Genomic DNA, 12,006 nt, shown 5'->3' with positions numbered 1-12,006 from the left:
CAGAAGCTGTTCTATTTTTAAATACTTATGAGATAAGTAGTAAAAAAAATATTATTCAACAGCAACTTTTTTCAATGGGTGATAAATATTTTACCGATAAAAAGTATTCTGTTCAAACAAAGGTAAGAGCATTTGAATACTTTGCAATGTCCGTTCTACATATAATCGTCTCAGAGAAGACTTTAAACTTCCTAGCATTACAACATTAAAAAGACAAACATCTAAAGTGAAGTCTATTCATGAGGATATTTATCTACAAAAGGTTTTTTCAAATTTAACAGATATTAGACATAAAAATTGTATTCTTTTATTAGATGAAGTTTATGTTAAGACTATGTTGCAGTACCATGGGGGAACAGTTTTTGGAAAAGCAGTTAGCAATCCAAGTGTTCTTGCTAATACTGTTTTAAGTTTTATGGTTGTTACTTTGTTTGGTGGACCCAAATTTTTATGCAAAATGCTTCTTGTGTGTAAAGTCGATTCAAATTTTCTTTTTGAACAAACTAGCTTTCTTTTATCTGCCATAAAAGCAGCAGGTGGTAATGTTGCATTTATAATTTGTGATGGTAACAGGACAAATCAGGCATTTTTCAAGAAATTTGAGACAGATGGTGTACCTTGGCGAACAAAAGATAATATATATCTTTTATATGATTATGTACACTTTTTAAAAAATATCCGCAATAATTGAATAACGGAAAAAACTCAAGAACTTGAGTTTTTTGTTAAAAAGGAAAAAAAAGTTGCTAAATGGTCTCACATTGTAGCATTACATAAATTAGAATCAAACCAAATGATTAAAATTTCTAAACTTACTGACATTGCTGTGTTTCCCAAACCAGTTGAAAGGCAAAAAGTTTCAACTTGTCTGAAAGTATTTTGTGAAGAAACAGCGTGTGCCTTAAAATGTCATCCAGAATTAAAATATGTTGATGATACTATTTATTCTCTTTCAATAATAATTGAATTTAGGAGAATTGTTAATGTTCATAGCCCTTATGCAGATGTACGCATGCATGATCCAAATCGAGCTGCTATTTTCTCTTCTGGTGACTTTAATCTTCAAAAACTGTTAGAATTTGGAAACATGGCTAAACAAATGTGCTCTTCTCAAAAAGTCCGTTTTAAATGTTTCTCAAAAGATACTTCTAATAGTCTTTATCATACTTGTAATGGTCTTGTGTAGTTGTCAAAGTTCCTCTTGTCTACAAGTCATAAATATGTTTTGCTTGGAACATTTACAACTGATCATTTAGAGAAACAGTTTGGAAAACTCAGACAAGGATCAGGTGGTACATACTTTATTACTGTTCAACAAGTACTTGAGAAAGTTGGTATTATAAAAACAAAACTACTTTTGCAGCTAGACAATAATGGTGCTGTTTTTGATTTTACTACATCAGGGCATTCTTGTGAAAGATTTGGTTTTTATTTAAATGAAGAAAAATGTTTGATATTTGATAACCTACCAGACTTAGAAAAAATATTATCTATAGATGTCAAAATGACTCTGATTTACATAGCCGGATTTATTGTCAGAAATGATAAAGATTCAGATGACTCGTATTTTTATTATGAAAAATTCAGAGATTTTACTGAGGAAATCAATCAAGGGGGATTAACAGTGCCTGGTGATTTGGTATGTCAATGGGTAATATATTGCTAAATAATGTTTCGTCAAGTAGCTGATAATGCGTGTATTTCTTCTTTGTGCAATCTAATAATGCTTATTTCTGAATCATACCAACTAAATATGAACAGAAACCATGGGGTTACACTTTCAAATATATTTTTTAAAAACTTTTGTAATTTGTATTCTCCAAGATCTGAAAAAGAACCAAAACAAAAAATTTTGAAACTCAGTATTTAATAACACAGGCCAACAAAGAAAAAAATCTTTTTTTCTGATGCCTGAAATATATAAATTGATAATTATATATATTTTTATTTATATCTTTACTGCATATATTGAATTTTACTGCATTTTGCTGATAAAAAAATATATATTGTATTTTGTTGTGCATTGTTGATTTAAAAAAAAAAAAAAAGAGTAAGGTGTTCATTTTTTTCTGTTCAAAAAAACTCGCCTCCAGTTTATGACGTCATCCCCACAGTAAATAGGCCTGTTATAAATTACGCCATGTCTAGGGCAAAGTCTGTGCAAGCGGTAAGATCCCCCTCGTTTTCGTGGATCAAGGTACAAAATCAATCAAGAAGTCTACCGACGCGACATTCTCAAGACTGTGGTACTTCCGTGAGCCCAACAGCTCTTCGGCGATGTGAATTGGACGTTCCAACAGGACTCTTCCCCCTGCTCACGAGGCGAAAACGACTCAATACTGGTGTCGTTCCTATTTTCCGGACTTAATCGCGCCTTCGGAATGTGCGCCCTACTCGCCGAATCTCAACCCGATGGATTACAACGTGTGGTCAATTTTGGAGACCAGGGCCTGTGCTACACGCCACATAAGTTTGGAGTTGCTGAAGCAAACGCTGCGCCGGGAATGGGATTGATTATCTCCAGAAGATCTGCGGCCCATCGCTGAAAATTTCAAGACACGTTTGGCTTATGTAGCGCCGCGGGTGCAGGCCTCTTCGAAACCGGCTGAGTATATTATTTCAGAAGGTTCATGTTGTTGCTATTCATCGTTGTTTTACTTAATTTTTGTTGGCTTAATAAAAAATGATTAAAAACGTTAGTCTCCGTTTTTTCTGGTCACCCTGTATATATTTCAGTGAAAAGAATGATGTTATTTTTCTTTATAGTCCAGTTATTGAAATACGGTGCAAAGGCGAGTCCAGAAAATTTAAACGAAGTTCCAGCTTATATAACTCGTCTTGCATTATCTTTCTACTTGTTCATTGACCCACAAGCTTGTTCAGATCATTATCTTCTTTAAAAGTTTGTCGCTTCAGTTCAAGCTCTATAACTACAATTCCATCGGATGCTTTCATTTCAAATCTCATTGACCGAACTTTACCTAGACAACACCCAATTATCTAGTCTTCTGTCTGACGTGTTCAATTCCTTAACTTCCTTGACACTTCTTGAGCTATCTTCCAATCAAATATCCAGTCTTCCGCCTGAAGTGTTTAGCTCATTAAAATCATTAACAGTTCTTAAATTAGAATACAATCAAATATCCAGTCTTCCCCCTGACGTATTTAACTCATTAAATTCCTTACGTTACCTCTTTTTGCCATTCAACCTACAATCCAGAATCCCTTCTAATTTATTCAAGACATTAACTATGTTAATACAGCTTGGTTTAACCAACAACCAAATACTGCATGACTTGTTTACTGCATGACTTGTTCGAATCGACTACCTCGTTAATTAATGTTTTTTTTGCAAACAATTATTTAAACAGTGATTGCAATCTTGCAACTGTGAGAGGATTACTGCAATCTAGAACACTAGACTTTACCGGGAGGTGCCTTGATAATCTAACAGGAAACTTTATTGAGTTGATGCAGTTAAAACAAAAAGGTAAACTTTATGAATAAAATTATTGTGTTCAATTTATTACATTGTGATAAATAGTTTTTCACTTTGTTACTATATAAAAATCTATTTTTAATTTAAATATTTTTCTTGTAGAAATAATTGTTATACTTTTATCAAATGGCAAATCTAAATTTTATTTTTCTTTTAAATCATTTAATGGCACTGTGATATTTGTTTTATTTTTTTTACAGTGACATTTATTATACTTGTTTAATCTAGAGTAGATATTTTACAAATTTCGATATATGAGAATTACTTTGACATAGTTGCCTTTTTTAACCATGTATCAAATCCCGTTTGCAACAGATTTTAAAAATAATTTTTGCAGTTTTATATATTGCACAAAACAAAAAATGAAATCAAAAAAGAAAAGATAATATTCTTTTAAAAATTGCTTTCATTTCTTTCAATAAAAAAATGTCAACTTATACTTTTTGCTTCAAAAAGATATGTGCAGATGCTCACCTAATGCAAACTTTGTAGATTTGCATTTGTAATAATGGTTACCAAACAAAATCAGGAGTTGAAACATTTACAAAAAAATGTGAAGGTGAATTTTTTCTCCTTTTTTAACATTTCACCAACTTATAATTTGCACTGGCATTCAAAATGATTGGTCTACCTTTTTTTTTCTTTATATGTAAATTTGAATTTTTTAAAACTATGAATTCTTAACATGCGAGGATTATTATTTTTGGTCAATTACTTATCACCAATCCCAAATCCGTTGCTTTTAAGCTTAATAGGTGAGCTTAGCTTTTTATTTTTTTGCTGAGTCTTTTTTCTTTATTTTAGAAATTAACGAATGTTTAAACTAAATCTCCCCTTGTTCACAGAATAACACTCAGTGTGCAACCAAGACGGAAGTTTTTACTGCCCCTGTTAAAATGATTGGGTTTTGGATGCAAAAAATATCAGCTGTGTTGGTATTTTTTTTTAAACTCTTATAATTGAACTAAGTTTTGAAGTTAAAGTATGAAAAGTTTAGTGAGGAAGAATAGTCTGCTTACTTAAAAACTTTTTTTTCTTAAAAGCGGGATGTATCCTTTGTAAAATGATCAAGTATTTTACTTAGAAAAATGTAGTTTCTGTTAGTGTATCTGTAGTTGTCATAAAAAATGATAGCTTTAGCAATCTTATGTATGTATATATATATATATATATATATATGATAGTGATAATAATAATAATAATAATAATAATAATATACTAGGTAATATAATATAGTATATAATATATTATATATACATATAAATATATGTATTATTTAAATTGCAATATACATATTATAATATAAATAGTACATATATTTATATATGTGCTATACATATAATATTATATATAATATATTATAATATGTGGTCTGTCTTAGTTAACAAGTGTTTATTTAATCACAAATCTCCCCCTTTCTATTTTCTGTAGACAAATTTTTAGTTTTTCAAAAAAAATAAACTACTATAGTAGAATATAATAATATGATAGTATAAATGGTAAATATATTTAACATTTATCGGTTTTTATCAGGTCTATGGAAAGATGTTAATGTAGAATTTGTAAAATTGCTAGCTTGAATGGTCTTCAGTGGAAATTATTTTTCAACAAACAGAAGAATAAATCTAATAACTCAAGATTTTTTCCTACACGGATCTGTTCACACTGCTTTGCTATTATCTATAGGGGATCAAACCACTCCAAAGATAAGTGTAAACTAAAATTGAAAAAGTTAGCCAACATTACAAACCAAATTGATCTCAAACTGGCTGAACACATCAGTTATAAAACTATAAAAACAAAGAAAGAATCAGGCAATTCAGCCATCTCCTTTACGTCCCCTAATGGTTGAAAACCTTTGATACTATTGCCGGAAGAGAACAAGGAAACATTAGTTGAGAGATTTGTTTCTCGTATAAACGAGACTATGAGAGATCAGAAAGGTATCTTTGGAAAGTTATTTTCTCAGGAGTTAACTACATTTCAAGACTCTAATGGGTAAAAAATAATCCGACCCTTTTTCTTCTGTTCCAATATTTTGGAGCTTGTGGAAAAACTAGCATATCTTAAAAAAATTATAACAATTTTGGTCGTAATTTGTTTTTTGAGATTTCATATTCATTATTTTAAGCTAACTGATGAATATTTATATTATATATTAAATTGTAGGTAACAGCCTTTTTTAGAGATGGTTTCAAAGTTTGGTCTCGATTTTGGAAAAGGACATCTGAAGCTGACTCTTGCACTTTATGATCCAGTTGGTTTAACATTCATCAGACCTTTAAGCAGAGTATCCAGGTAAAGGGGCATTGGTTCAGGTAAAAATGATTTTAATTCTCACATGCTATTACTTTTAACTTCTGTGTTAACTTTTATTAAGAGTTCAAAAATATTAATTTAGGAAATCATTACAAAAATACTGGAAGGAGGAAAATTCAGATGATTGGATCAGCTCCAAAGGTTCCAGAGACATATCATAACTGCAAAATATTCATAGAGAAGACTCAAATCAATCTTCTATTGTTTACTTCACTGGTGACCTTAAACTCTTAAATATTGTGTCTGGAATAATGTCATGTGCATCAAAGTATCCATGCTTATACTGTGAGTCTCCAAATGGTGAAGGAAGTGAAGCCTGGCAGACAGATGCTACACTCAGAACATTCGTGAATACTAAAATTTACAAAGAAGATTGGATAACTTCCGGAGGTAAAAAGATCAAAGCAAAAGAGTATGGTAACTATGTGGCGACTCCTTTGCTCATTTATGGAGATAATGAGAGCTTAGTGATCCTTAAGAATCCACCACCAGCTCTTCATCTTAAGTTGTCTCCAAATCATGTCCTTAAGGATCTACAAAACATTTGGCCAAGACTTCAGGATTGGTTAGCAGGATATTCTATTCTCTTCGAACCATACCATGGTGACACAATTGAAGGTAGTGAGTGTTCTAAGGTTCTAAGACTCTTTAATAGATTGGAGAAAGTACTTCCTACGGAGCTGTCTGGTTTTTTAATAAAAGGAAGGGACTTGGTCAGTTTTCAGAACAGGAGTTGGAACACTCAAATTCAGCATTCTTAGAGGTTTGGGAGCGATACTTGATAAAAGACATTTCTTCACCTAGATATACGGAAAACTACTCTAAGGCTTTTCTAAACTTTAATGCTAATAATATTTAGTTACGTAGCATGCAATTATATGTATTTTAAGTTTTTATATCTAATTAAGTTGTATTTAACTGTAAACTATATTTTGCATCACCTTAAAAGATTTTGTAACTTTTTTTATTTTTGCGGGTTTTTAAGGGCCGTTTCTCAAAATTTTCCCAACAAATGTTTTTTATTTTTATAATTTTTGTAACTAGTATATGTATGTCAAAGAATGACATAATACATTTTTTAGGGTGTTTTCATAGAGGTTCGGTTTCCCCAAGGCACACGGTGGTAGATAACGGTTAAAATTTAAACATAAAAGTAGTGCTGACTTAAAGTTGTTAATTGCGTTTTGGAATTACTTTTAACAAACTTTGTTCAACTATTTTATTAGTTTTCTTTATGCAGCAATGAAGGCAATAATTTCTTTTATCCATGTCTCCCTCTCTAGTACACTCGTTTTGATTATTTAAAAGCAAATGTCACTAACGATCATTAATTAAGGTATCTAAAAGAAATGTGATCTTTGTTCTTTCTGTCCTCGCATAATTTCATAAGTTTTCTAAACGCATAATCAATGTCATCTCATATTGCTTGTTGTCTTTTATGTACTAAAGTATAATACTTCATTTGTATTTGCATTTTATTTAGATTACATTTTATTTATAAAGAGTATTTATATTTCATAGTATTAAGTACAAATACATATAAAAGTTTAGGCAAAAGTTTCCGATCATTCTGTTTTCTTTAAATATATATATAAAAAGAGAAGTTAATAAATTACAATCAACCAAATATTATTACAAATAATTACAAACTAATCAACGTCTTTAAGCCTATGATAAAATTAAACAAGTTTATGCAATATAACACGAACAAAAGTTTTTTTTTTTTTTCATCGAAAAATCCACCCTTTGCTTTCCTTACTGCATACGTTTGATTAAATTATCCAAATAAATTGGAGAAATATTTTTCAACACTCTTTGAAAAATTGACCACAAATGAGTTGTTTATGTAAGACACTTTTCTTACCTCACAATACAATTGCTCCCATAGTAATTCCATTAGGTTGAGATCAGGGGATTGTGGGAACCATGTCATATTTTTGAGCTCTCCACGAGCTTCTTTTTTTTGCAAATAGTGTGTACAGTATTTAGATGTGTGTTTTGGGTCATTATCTTGTTTCATGGTGAACCTGAGGCCAATTAAACGCTTTCCACAAGGCACAGTATGTTTACATAATATCTTATGACATTCATTTTTATCGAGAATTACATTTATTTTCACGAGATTACCTACCTGATTAAAAGCAAAACAGCCCCACATCATTATTGAACCTCCACCATGTTTGACAGTAGGCTGTATACACTGTAAATGAAATTTTTCAGTAGCTGTTCGTCGCACATAGATCCGTCGCTTTGTTTTAAAAACAAGAAATTTGGATTCGTCCGTTCAAAGTATATTTCGCCAGTCTTTATCTGTCCGATTTGAATGTGTTGGAGCCCATTGAAGCCTCTTTTTCCAATTTATTTCTTTTAGAAGAGGTTTTCGAACAGCAAATCTACCATTTAAGCCAACAGTTTTCAAGCGACATCTTACAGTTCTTTCTGAAATAGTTTTATTATGAGCAGCATTGAAGTTAGATTTCTTGGGCTGTTAATCGTCTATTTCGTTTACATGAGAGTATAATCGACTTTTTTTTAGCCTTTGATATTTTGCAGGGACGTTCACTTCTTTTCCTAATTTTTATTTGTACCAGTACATTTAAACCGACGAATAGTATTACTCACTGATGATTGGGGTGTTTTCGACAATTTTTGAATATACACTGTCCTCCAAAACATTGGCAACCAAATAAAAAAAATGTTTTTTTTCTACTTTGAATACTAATTACAGCAATTTTTTTTTTTAATTACTCTTTGAATACAAAAAATGCTTAATATTAAATATAAGAAAAAAGATTTGTACATAATAAGACAACTTGAAAATGAATAAACTGGTTTTTTTGTTTTTATTGGTATTTTAACGCAAAAACCTGATCCTCCATAACATTAACAACCTTTTATAATTATTCACAAAAACTCACGGAAAATCAGCAGCACAAGTGTGGAAATAATGCCCAAGGGAAGTGTTGTGTTGTAATTATTAGTACTTAACCAATGAGAATCAATCAATTGTTAATTTTTGTCCAGAGATGAATATGGAGTGTTGCAATTATAACAATATTAATTTAAGATCGCGTATATATGCTGTTTTGGATTATAATGGCAGAAAACAAGTATAATTTAGCTTTTCGAGAACGTATTGTAAAAGTTACAAGAAAGGGGTCAAATAAAAGGAAATCGCAACGAAATACTCCATTAACAAGTCAATTGTATGTCGAATAATCAAACGATTTGATAAAGGTAGTCCTTTAGAAACAGAACATAAGGGCGGAAGACCACTCAAAACATGTCGTTTCACCGATCGAAAAATTATTCGTCATGTTAAAAAAAATCCTTTTGACAGCGCTAATGATACTATTAAAAAACTGAAACTTTCCGTGTCTCAAAATACAGTTTGTAGACGGTTACAACTTTCAGGACTTTTGAGCTTTAGAGCAGCAAAAAAATCTTTCATTTCTCAGAAGAATAGAAAAGCTAGAACTGAGTTTGCAAATTCTCATAGAGACTGGACAATAAACAACTGGAATAGATTACTCTGGAGCGATGAATCAAAGTGCAACTTGAAAGGTCTTGATGGAAATTTAAAGGTACGTAGACCTAAACGTAAACGCTTAGATCCTAAATACACAAGAGGAACAATAATCATAGGCGTAGAGTTTTAGTTTTCCCGGATGGGGCATAAACTATTTTGTAGGAGTTGAAAATCTATAATAAGAAATAAAAAGTTTTTTCAATAGGCATAAAAATTTAATTTATTTTCTCAAATAAAATGTGTTCATGCGTATGAAGGCACAGCATAATAAACTCATTGATCAAATGATCAAGATCAAGAGTGTAGGCAATATCGCGATGGCAATTTAAAATAGCAAGATGATTCAATTGCTCCTGAGACATTGTAGAACGCAAATAAGTCTTCAGCCTACGAAGACAAGAAAAAGAGCGCTCACACGTACATGAGGTGACAGGCATACATATTAAAATTTTTACCAGTTTCATAAACTCGGGAATCAGTGAAATTAATTGAGAAAGGACCATCATGGTCTACAAGCTCTTTCAAAACTGATTCAAAATTAATTAGTTGAATATTCTTAAATTTTGCATGATCGATAAATATGTCGCGATAAAGTTGTAGCCTTCTATAATCTTCAAAGTCATCTTTGTAAAAAGCCTCAACGAATCCAACTTCCAAGCACTGACTAATGAGAAATTTTTCTACATTTGCTAAATGCTCAGTGGTCTCAGTTGGTTTGAAACGGGTCGCAAGTCCCGTTATAACACAATCCAGAGATGCATAGAAAAGCTGGCGGTAGTGGTCCTCTGGAGTCGTAGCAAAGTATGGAACTCCACTTCCAGTAAATTTTGATGTAATTTTACGTTTCTGTGGCATCTCTGGTTTGTCAAGTAAACTACATTCTGCTGCTACAACGGCTGCATCCCATAAGACTTTGAAGCGAGTATCGCCCCGGGCTTCTTTTAACACCTTCTTAAATTGTTGATGGTATTTCTTGCTTTACAAAAATTAAGCTGCATGCCTAAAACAATTTTCAATAAACGTTTAACATTATAATTTCCTTAAAATAATATATTACAAAAAAGACACTATGAAATTTACTTTGGAGTGCTGTATTAGCATCCTCGATTAACGTGAAGATCATGCGCAAAATTTCCAATTTGAAAAATGTGTCAAACTTACAAAAAGATTCCAGATAACCCGCTGCTTCTGACTTATTTTTGGCTGAATTATCAGAATGATTTTCAAAATCCTCTAACCAGTTGATAATGGCGGAATAATTACTCGTAATAGATATAATGGACGGTTTTCTAAGGATCCATCGAGTGTGGCAAAATGGCCGTAGTGTTGTTCCGCTTTCTACATCTTCTACATTTCAAAATTTGCTGGAACATGCCAATCGTTTTGGAGATCCACGGGTAAATACGATGAATGATTGTACTAAATTCATAAAATTCCTGATCTCTGTTTGATTTTCAACAGAATCTTGTGCTACCAAGTTGAGATTATGAGCGCGGCAGTGCACGTAAAAAGCCCGCTTTTCTTTCCTACTCATTAAAGTCTGCAATCCATAGATACTTCCAGACATGTTAGACGATCCGTCAAAACATTGGCCCCGACAATTTTGAATCAACAGGCTAAATCGACACAAAACGTCCATTAAACAGTTCTTGATGTTCTCAGTTTGCTAAAATCCCATTAAAAGCTCCTCAATTTTAAATTTTTCATTAACACGCCGAATGCAGATCGAAACTTGTTCTTTCATGGTCATATCCGTTGTTTCATCGGATCAAACTATAGAATTGTGAATCCCTTATACTTTTGCATAGCTTACGAAGCGTTGCATGAGCAAAGTCTTGTAGGATTTCGTTTTTAATATCAGGCGAGAGCCACTTTTCCTTTTCAGGACGATTCAACCATTTCTTCAGTTCCAGAGAATCGTCTGCTCGTAGTTTGAGTGGCATGCGAAACTTTGAATTATTTTCAACTTTTCCACGAATGAAAAGGCCTTGCGTTCCCTAATTCATTTAGAAGAAACATTTATTTGTCTAGTAAATAAATTTAATGATTGATTGTTAATCTAAATTTTTCTTAAACGAAATTTAGGAATTACCAAATAAAGAAGTGTTGTAATATTTTTGATAAAGCCGTACGATTATCCATCATTTCTTTATTTTGGTGATGATTAAGCTGTTGGATAAATGTCAATTCCAGTGTTGCTGAGGCGATCATACTAACAGACGCCCTATGGAGTTCAGATCGCTCGTGAGAACCAAAAATTTGTGATGCTTTCTTCCAATTAGAAAATCCGTTTAAAATAAAAGCTTCGTACAAATACTTTACTCTTGAACTATGAGGTAAAGGCATTTTCATTTGGGTAGCTTTGATGCAGGTAGAACAAAAAACATTTTCTTTCTCGCAGTCATGCAAAACCGATTATTTTTTTACATTCCAGCTCTGTTTAAGTTTTCTTCACTTTTTTGATGGAAAAGATGACTGACTTTAACAACGAGGTCTAGGCTCCTCTGTAAAAGACGGCGACTCAACAACAGCGGTTGAATCAGTTGCATCATCTGACTGAACAAATGATAAACTTTCATGAGTATTATCTTGAAAGTTATTAGCATTTTGAGATTCAGAAAATAATGCAACTTCTTCAAATTGATTTTCTTTTTTTGAA

General features: G+C 31.9%; 2 pseudogenes; one reads left to right on the top strand and one right to left on the bottom strand.

Moving 5' to 3' along the window:
- The first annotated feature begins 334 nt into the window (after positions 1-334).
- LOC149892917 (uncharacterized) lies at positions 335-1,870 on the top strand (annotated as a pseudogene).
- Positions 1,871-9,464: 7,594 nt separating this feature from the next.
- Positions 9,465-11,070, bottom strand: LOC149892916 (zinc finger MYM-type protein 1-like; annotated as a pseudogene).
- Positions 11,071-12,006: the final 936 nt, after the last annotated feature.

This window comes from Hydra viridissima, unplaced genomic scaffold, assembly GCF_058129835.1.
Source record: "Hydra viridissima isolate aposymbiotic clone 2 unplaced genomic scaffold, HvirCarnegie_v1 scaffold_1, whole genome shotgun sequence".
In the NCBI taxonomy this organism is placed as follows: Eukaryota; Metazoa; Cnidaria; class Hydrozoa; order Anthoathecata; family Hydridae; genus Hydra; species Hydra viridissima.
Note: the sequence above shows the minus strand (reverse complement) of the source record. Positions and strands in the feature narration are given on the sequence as shown.